Source organism: Bombina bombina, chromosome 10, assembly GCF_027579735.1.
Source record: "Bombina bombina isolate aBomBom1 chromosome 10, aBomBom1.pri, whole genome shotgun sequence".
In the NCBI taxonomy this organism is placed as follows: Eukaryota; Metazoa; Chordata; class Amphibia; order Anura; family Bombinatoridae; genus Bombina; species Bombina bombina.
The window spans coordinates 86,890,463-86,899,591 of record NC_069508.1 but is presented as its reverse complement, the minus strand read 5'-3'; positions in this window follow the sequence as shown (position 1 = coordinate 86,899,591).

The window sequence follows — 9,129 nt, the reverse complement described above, 5'->3', positions numbered from 1 at the left end:
TTTGTTCTTGTTGAGGTGAATACGAGTATAAGGACACACACACAAAAAAAAAAGGTGTTTTTGTCTTAAAAACCTTCAACATTTGAAAGGGGGCAAAACAGATGATAATCTATAATGTGTTCCTAAGAAAAATAAACCAGTAAAATTTGTGTAAAGTGAATACTGAAAAACATTAGTACATGAAAGGGGGGCAAAATAAACATGTATTTATACAGACAGTTCATGTTATGTCATCACACTTAATGTTTATATATACACGTATTGTACAAAAGAATATAATTCTCACACTTAATTTCAAGAAATTATATGCAACACACAAGTCGCTGAGTCAATATTTAACATTCAATAAGTATAGAAGTCTATTTATAATATGAATGTTTAATTATGAAAAGTATCTATTCTAACTTGTAACAAACTTCTAAGTGGCAATTTATTCTACCTCCTCTAAATATTTGGATAAGCAGAATTCATATAAGAAACTTTGTATCTGTGAATAACACTTATGTCTTTTTATTTTGAGAAAAAAAGAAAAGGCAATCAATATCACTATATCAGAAACTGTTTTTCATTGGACATTCGATAACATGTGATACCCACTGACATATCAGACCTGAATGGGAACCTAAAATAGAGAACTACCTGAAAGGGAACTACAAAACATCACTATACCAGAAACTGAATTTCATTGGACAACCTATAACATGTGATCTTCACTGACATACCGGACCTGAAAGAGAACTTGAAACAGAAAACTACCTGAAAGGGAACTACAAAACCGGCAAAAATGATGATATCTACAGAAATTTTATATTTTAAAACAAACTTATAGTTTCTAATATAATTAATATTGTTTTTTATGTTTTTTTAGATGTTTATTTTAAATTTACAATTGAAATTTTGAATCGGGTGTAAACCTGCTCTCCTCCAATGGGGAAGCAGGTAGCGTAACTGACATGTATTTAAAGGCCGCCTGTGCAGCGGAAAGGTATGCTTTGGTTTGTAAAGCACTTTTATTGCTCTTGAGAAAGACGGCTGGGACCGTTGAAACGCTTTTGCGTTGAGCCAAATAAAGACAAACTTTTTTACTGAATCTGTGATATTGTCTTTTCATATTGGGAAGGAGCCGGTAACCTGCAATATACACTGTGAGTAGATATTCACCTTTGTATGGTGTATTGTCTGATATTTCAGCACCACTATTTTGCACCTAGAGTTATACAACCGAGAAAGGAAAGGAGCCGGTAACCTGCAATATACACTGTGAGTAGATATTCACCTTTGTATGGTGTATTGTCTGATATTTCAGCACCACTATCTTTCATATAGTTATGTCTTGCATGGTCAAGAAGTATAAGTATATATTTCTGGATTAATTAGAATTTAATTGTTAATTCCTTAATGAGCCAAAAAGCTGTGTAAATAAACAGATATATTTTGTGGACATAGCCAAAAGCAGGGGGTGTTAATCAACCCAATCATATGCGATCGGGTGGATTGCTGTCCGCAGCCACAGAGGCAACGGACAAGTTAAGGAGCAGTGGTCTTAAGACCACTGCTTCTTAATTCCTGTTTCCGGTGAGCCTAAAGGCTCATGTGGAAACAGTTCAATATAGTGAAAAAAGTAGTGAAAAAAAGTAAAAAAGTACGTGATAGTAAATGTCAATCAAAAAAATGTCAATCAAAAAAACATAATTTATGTAAGAACTTACCTGATACATTCATTTCTTTCATATTAGCAAGAGTCCATGAGCTAGTGACGTATGGGATATACATTCCTACCAGGAGGAGCAAAGTTTCCCAAACCTCAAAATGCCTATAAATACACCCCTCACCACACCCACAAATCAGTTTAACGCATAGCCAAGAAGTGGAGTGATAAGACAAAAGTGCGAAAGCATAAAAAAATAAGGAATTGGAATAATTGTGCTTTATACAAAAAATCATAACCACCACAAAAAGGGTGGGCCTCATGGACTCTTGCTAATATGAAAGAAATGAATTTATCAGGTAAGTTCTTACATAAATTATGTTTTCTTTCATGTAATTAGCAAGAGTCCATGAGCTAGTGACGTATGGGATAATGACTACCCAAGATGTGGATCTTCCACGCAAGAGTCACTAGAGAGGGAGGGATAAAATAAAGACAGCCAATTCCGCTGAAAATAATCCACACCCAAAATAAAGTTTAAATCTTATAGTGAAAAAACTGAAATTATAAGCAGAAGAATCAAACTGAAGCAGCTGCCTGAAGTACTTTTCTACCAAAAACTGCTTCAGAAGAAGAAAACACATCAAAATGGTAGAATTTAGTAAAAGTATGCAAAGAAGACCAAGTTGCTGCTTTGCAAATCTGATCAACCGAAGCTTCATTCCTAAACGCCCAGGAAGTAGAAACTGACCTAGTAGAATGAGCTGTAATCCTTTGAGGCGGAGTTTTACCCGACTCAACATAAGCATGATGAATTAAAGATTTCAACCAAGATGCCAAAGAAATGGCAGAGGCCTTCTGACCTTTCCTAGAACCGGAAAAGATAACAAATAGACTAGAAGTCTTTCGGAAATTCTTAGTAGCTTCAACATAATATTTCAAAGCTCTAACTACATCCACAGAATGCAATGATCTCTCCTTAGAATTCTTAGGATTAGGACATAATGAAGGAACCACAATTTCTCTGCTAATGTTGTTAGAATTCACAACCTTAGGTAAAAATCTAAAAGAAGTTCGCAACACCGCCTTATCCTGATGAAAAATCAGAAAAGGAGACTCACAAGAAAGAGCAGATAATTCAGAAACTCTTCTAGCAGAAGAGATGGCCAAAAGAAACAAAACTTTCCAAGAAAGTAATTTAATGTCCAATGAATGCATAGGTTCAAACGGAGGAGCTTGAAGAGCCCCCAGAACCAAATTCAAACTCCAAGGAGGAGAAATTGACTTAATATCAGGTTTTATATGAACCAAAGCTTGTACAAAACAACGAATATCAGGAAGATTAGCAATCTTTCTGTGAAAAAGAACAGAAAGAGCAGAGATTTGTCCTTTCAAGGAACTTGCAGACAAACCTTTATCCAAACCATCCTGAAGAAACTGTAAAATTCTCGGAATTCTAAAAGAATGCCAGGAAAAATGATGAGAAAGACACCAAGAAATATAAGTCTTCCAGACTCGATAATATATTTTCCTAGATACAGATTTACGAGCCTGTAACATAGTATTAATCACAGAGAAACCTCTTTGACTAAGAATCAAGCGTTCAATCTCCATACCTTTAAATTTAAGGATTTGAGATCCTGATGGTAAAAAGGACCTTGCGACAAAAGGTCTGGTCTTAACGGAAGAGTCCATGGTTGGCAAGAGGCTATCCGGACAAGATCCGCATACCAAAACCTGTGAGGCCATGCTGGAGCCACCAGCAGAACAATCGAGCATTCCTTCAGAATCTTGGAGATTACTCTTGGAAGAAGAACTAGAGGCGGAAAGATATAGGCAGGATGATACTTCCAAGGAAGTGACAATGCATCCACTGCTTCCGCCTGAGGATCCCTGGATCTGGACAGATACCTGGGAAGTTTCTTGTTTAGATGAGAAGCCATCAGATCTATTTCTGGAAGTCCCCACATTTGAACAATCTGAAGAAATACCTCTGGGTGAAGAGATAATCCGCTTCCCAATTGTCTATACCTGGGATATGAACCGCAGAAATTAGACAGGAGCTGGATTCCGCCCATACCAGTATTCGAGATACTTCTTCCATAGCCAGAGGACTGTGAGTCCCTCCTTGATGATTGATATATGCCACAGTTGTGACATTGTCTGTCTGAAAACAAATGAACGATTCTCTCTTTAGAAGAGGCCATGACTGAAGAGCTCTGAAAATTGCACGGAGTTCCAAAATATTGATTGGTAATCTCACCTCCTGAGATTCCCAAACCCCTTGTGCTGTCAGAGACCCCCAAACAGCTCCCCAACCTGTCAGACTTGCATCTGTTGAAATTACAGTCCAGGTCGGAAGAACAAAAGAAGCCCCCTGAATTAAACGATGGTGATCTGTCCACCACGTCAGAGAGTGTCGTACAATCGGTTTTAAAGATATTAATTGAGATATCTTTGTGTAATCCCTGCACCACTGGTTCAGCATACAGAGCTGAAGAGGTCGCATGTGAAAACGAGCAAAGGGGATCGCGTCCGATGCAGCAGTCATAAGACCTAGAATTTCCATTCATAAGGCTAACGAAAGGAATGATTGAGACTGAAGGTTTCGACAAGCTGAGATCAATTTTAGACGTCTCTTGTCTGTCAGAGACAGAGTCATGGACACTGAATCTATCTGGAAACCTAAAAAGGTTACCCTTGTCTGAGGAATCAATGAACTTTTCGGTAAATTGATCCTCCAAACATGATCTCGAAGAAACAACACAAGTCGATTCGTATGAGATTCTGCTAAATGTGAAGACTGAGCAAGTACCAAGATATCGTCCAAATAAGGAAATACCACAATACCCTGTTCTCTTATTACAGACAGAAGGGCACCGAGAACCTTTGTAAAAATTCTTGGAGCTGTTGCTAGGCCAAACGGCAGAGCCACAAACTGGTAATGCTTGTCTAGGAAACATAATCTCAGAAACTGATAGTGATCTGGATGAATAGGAATATGCAGATATGCATCCTGTAAATCTATTGTGGACATATAATGCCCTTGCTGAACAAAAGGCAGGATAGTCCTTATAGTTACCATTTTGAATGTTGGTATCCTTACATAACGATTCAATATTTTTAGATCCAGAACTGGTCTGAAGGAATTCTCCTTCTTTGGTACAATGAAGAGATTTAAATAAAACCCCAGCCCCTGTTCCAGAACTGGAACTGGCATAATTACTCCAGCCAACTCTAGATCTGAAACACATTTCAGAAATGCTTGAGCCTTCGCTGGATTTACTGGGACATGGGAAAGAAAAAATCTCTTTGCAGGAGGCTTTATCTTGAAGCCAATTCTGTACCCTTCTGAAACAATGATCTGAATCCAAAGATTGTGAATTGAATTGATCCAAATTTCTTTGAAAATCGTAATCTGCCCCCTACCAGCTGGGCTGGAATGAGGGCCGCACCTTCATGTGGACTTGGGAGCTGGCTTTGGTTTTCTAAAAGGCTTGGATTTATTCCAGACTGGAGATGGTTTCCAAACTGATACCGCTCCTGTGGGTGAAGGATCAGGCTTTTGTTCCTTGTTGTGACGAAAGGAATGAAAACGATTATTAGACCTAAATTTACCTTTAGATTTTTTATCCTGTGGTAAAAAAGTTCCTTTCCCTCCAGTAACAGTTGAGATAATAGAATCCAACTGAGAACCAAATAATTTATTACCCTGGAAAGAAAGGGAAAGCAAAGTTGACTTAGAAGACATATCAGCATTCCAAGTTTTAAGCCATAAAGCTCTTCTAGCTAAAATAGCTAGAGACATAAACCTGACATCAACTCTAATGATATCAAAGATGGCATCACAAATAAAGTTATTAGCATGTTGAAGAAGATTAACAATGCTATGAGAATTATGATCGGTTACTTGTTGCGCTAAAGCTTCTATCCAAAAAGTTGAAGCTGCAGCAACATCCGCTAAAGATATAGCAGGTCTAAGAAGATTACCTGAACATAAGTAAGCTTTTCTTAGAAAGGATTCAATTTTCCTATCTAAAGGATCCTTAAAGGAAGTACTATCTGCCGTAGGAATAGTAGTACGTTTAGCAAGAGTGGAGATAGCCCCATCAACTTTAGGGATTTTGTCCCAAAACTCTAATCTGTCAGATGGCACAGGATATAATTGCTTAAAACGTTTAGAAGGAGTAAATTAATTACCCAAATTATTCCATTCCCTGGAGATTACTTCAGAAATAGCATCAGGGACAGGAAAAACTTCTGGAATAACTACAGGAGATTTAAAAACCTTATTTAAACGTTTAGATTTAGTATCAAGAGGACCAGAATCCTCTATTTCTAATGCAATTAAGACTTCTTTAAGTAAAGAACGAATAAATTCCATTTTGAATAAATATGAAGATTTATCAGCATCAATCTCTGAAACAGAATCCTCTGAACCAGAGGAATCATTATCAGAATGATGATGTTCATTTAAAAATTCATCTGAAAAATGAGAAGTTTTAAAAGACCTTTTACGTTTACTAGAAGGAGGAATAACAGACATAGCCTTCTTAATGGATTTAGAAACAAAATCTCTTATGTTAACAGGAACACTCTGAGTATTAGATGTTGATGGAACAGCAACAGGTAATGTAACATTACTAAAGGAAATATTATCTGCATTAACAAGTTTGTCATGACATTCATTACAAACAACAGCTGGAGGAACAGATACCACAAGTTTACAGCAGATACACTTAACTTTGGTAGATCCAGCACCAGGCAGCGACTTTCCAGAAGTATCTTCTGACTCAGGGTCAATCTGGGACATCTTGCAATATGTAATAGAAAAAACAACATATAAAGCAAAATTGATCAAATTCCTTAAATGACAGTTTCAGGAATGGGAAAAAATGCCAGTGAACAAGCTTCTAGCAACCAGAAGCAATAAATAATGAGACTTAAATAATGTGGAGACAAAAGCGACGCCCATATTTTTTAGCGCCAAAAAAGACGCCCACATTATTTGGCGCCTAAATGCTTTTGGCGCCAAAAATGATGCCACATCCGGAACGCCAACACTTTTGGCGCAAAAAAACGTAAAAAAATGACGCAACTTCCGGCGACACGTATGACGCCGGAAACAGAAAATAATTTTTTGCGCCAAAAAAGTCAGCGCCAAGAATGATGCAATAAAATGAAGCATTTTCAGCCCCCGCGAGCCTAACAGCCCACAGGGAAAAAAGTCAAATTTTTAAGGTAAGAAAAAAATTGATTTATTCATATGCATTATCCCAAATATGAAACTGACTGTCTGCAATAAGGAACGTTGAACATCCTGAGTCAAGGCAAATAAATGTTTGAACACATATATTTAGAACTTTATATAAAAGTGCCCAACCATAGCTTAGAGTGTCACAGAAAATAAGACTTACTTACCCCAGGACACTCATCTACATGTAGTTGAAAGCCAAACCAGTACTGAAACGAGAATCAGTAGAGGTAATGGTATATATAAGAGTATATCGTCCATCTGAAAAGGGAGGTAAGAGATGAATCTCTACGACCGATAACAGAGAACCTATGAAATAGACCCCGTAGAAGGAGATCATTGAATTCAAATAGGCAATACTCTCCTCACATCCCTCTGACATTCACTGCATGCTGAGAGGAAAACCGGGCTCCAACCTGCTGCGGAGTGCATATGAACGTAGAATCTAGCACAAACTTACTTCACCACCTCCATAGGAGGCAAAGTTTGTAAAACTGATTTGTGGGTGTGGTGAGGGGTGTATTTATAGGCATTTTGAGGTTTGGGAAACTTTGCCCCTCCTGGTAGGAATGTATATCCCATACGTCACTAGCTCATGGACTCTTGCTAATTACATGAAAGAAATATCTCTTGATAAAGGGTCTTGGGTCTTGATAAAGGCCTAGCACGGGCCGAAACGCATAGACCAGCACTGGTAAGCCTTATTCTATTATTGCCAACTTTAAAGGACAATCTACACTATATTTGTTTTGTTCTTTTTTTCCACAGGTAGATCGTATTGTTTATATATATATTTTTATTCTTTTTTTGGATTACTTTTCAATATGGCACTGTGATTGCAGACTGCTTATTTTTACCACACTATTTTTGAATAACTATATTTTTTTGAGATATTTTTTGATTGACATTTTTTTGATTGACATTTACTATCACATACTTTTTTACTTTTTTCACTATATTGAACTTTATTATACATTGGATATCAACTATTTGATTTGGATTCATTTCCCACTATTTCATCACTGGATTCTACTAGCACCTAGCTGTTTGAACCACCTTCATTTTTGGATTTTTTGGGGAATTATTGTGGACATTGACACATCTTTTACACTATTTTTACACCTTGTTCTATTTTTTAAAGAGTTCAGGACTACCATTATTGTTTTTATTGCTTTTTACTGTTGATTCATTTCTGAAACTGTTTTTTAATTGTTGATTCATTTCTGTACTCATTGATGGTTTTATCCCCCACTCATGGATCCATGAAGTGTATTTTTATATTACAACCACATCATTGTTTTTACAATTGTTTTTAAAAAATCCTTTCTTATTGAAGTGTTTCGTGTAAAGTGGTATCCGTGAGGAATCACTTTTATTAAATCATTTTTAAGCCCTCTTCTGGTTCTTTTACCTTAGCCTCCTTAGGGTAGGCGCCTGGGTCCACTACCTTCTTCACACTATTTCCTTTAAGGGTACTTGCTAGGAGTCACCCGCCCCCAGGCACAGAGGTTTCCCATTCGGGGCTTAGGTTTACTCCCTTTTCACTGTTTGTGGGGGTAGACCTGGTGAGTGGGCTGCGTGTGATTTAGGGCAATATATACAGTGGCTTGAATCAAATGGTCATATGTAGTGATTGTGATAATGAATAGTAGTAGTACACATGGTGGCAGAAATAAGATTATCTTCCTTTATGTTTTCACTTGTATTTATAAATCTTTTATACTCAGCTATGTTGTTATTTCACAACTTATTTTCGTTCTTCATAATAATATTCATTACTACAGAATTTATCTTATTGTATCTTGACACTTTTAACACTATTTACTGATCTTTACAGTCAGTAACATTAAACTAATTGACACATTACATCATTAATCAGTTTCTTCTAGGTATGTAACTTGACAGTTTTTTTATTTCATACCACAAGTATCTGCAGACACAGAAATGTTGCCTTAGGCTAATAACCAACAGTGATTTACAAGCTGAAATGCAGTATACTGTACATGCCCCTATATTCTGTATATATCTGAGTGGACTAGTACATTTTCATTCTGACTAGTAAGATATATATATATATATGTGTGTGTGTCTGTGTATATATTATATATAAATTAGTGCCCAAGCACTAAAAATAAAGTGTACAAACTGCATAATTTACTTGCAACCTAAATATTCCACTGAGAATTCTCACCACTACAGCCACTCTCCCCTCACTACTGCCCCTATC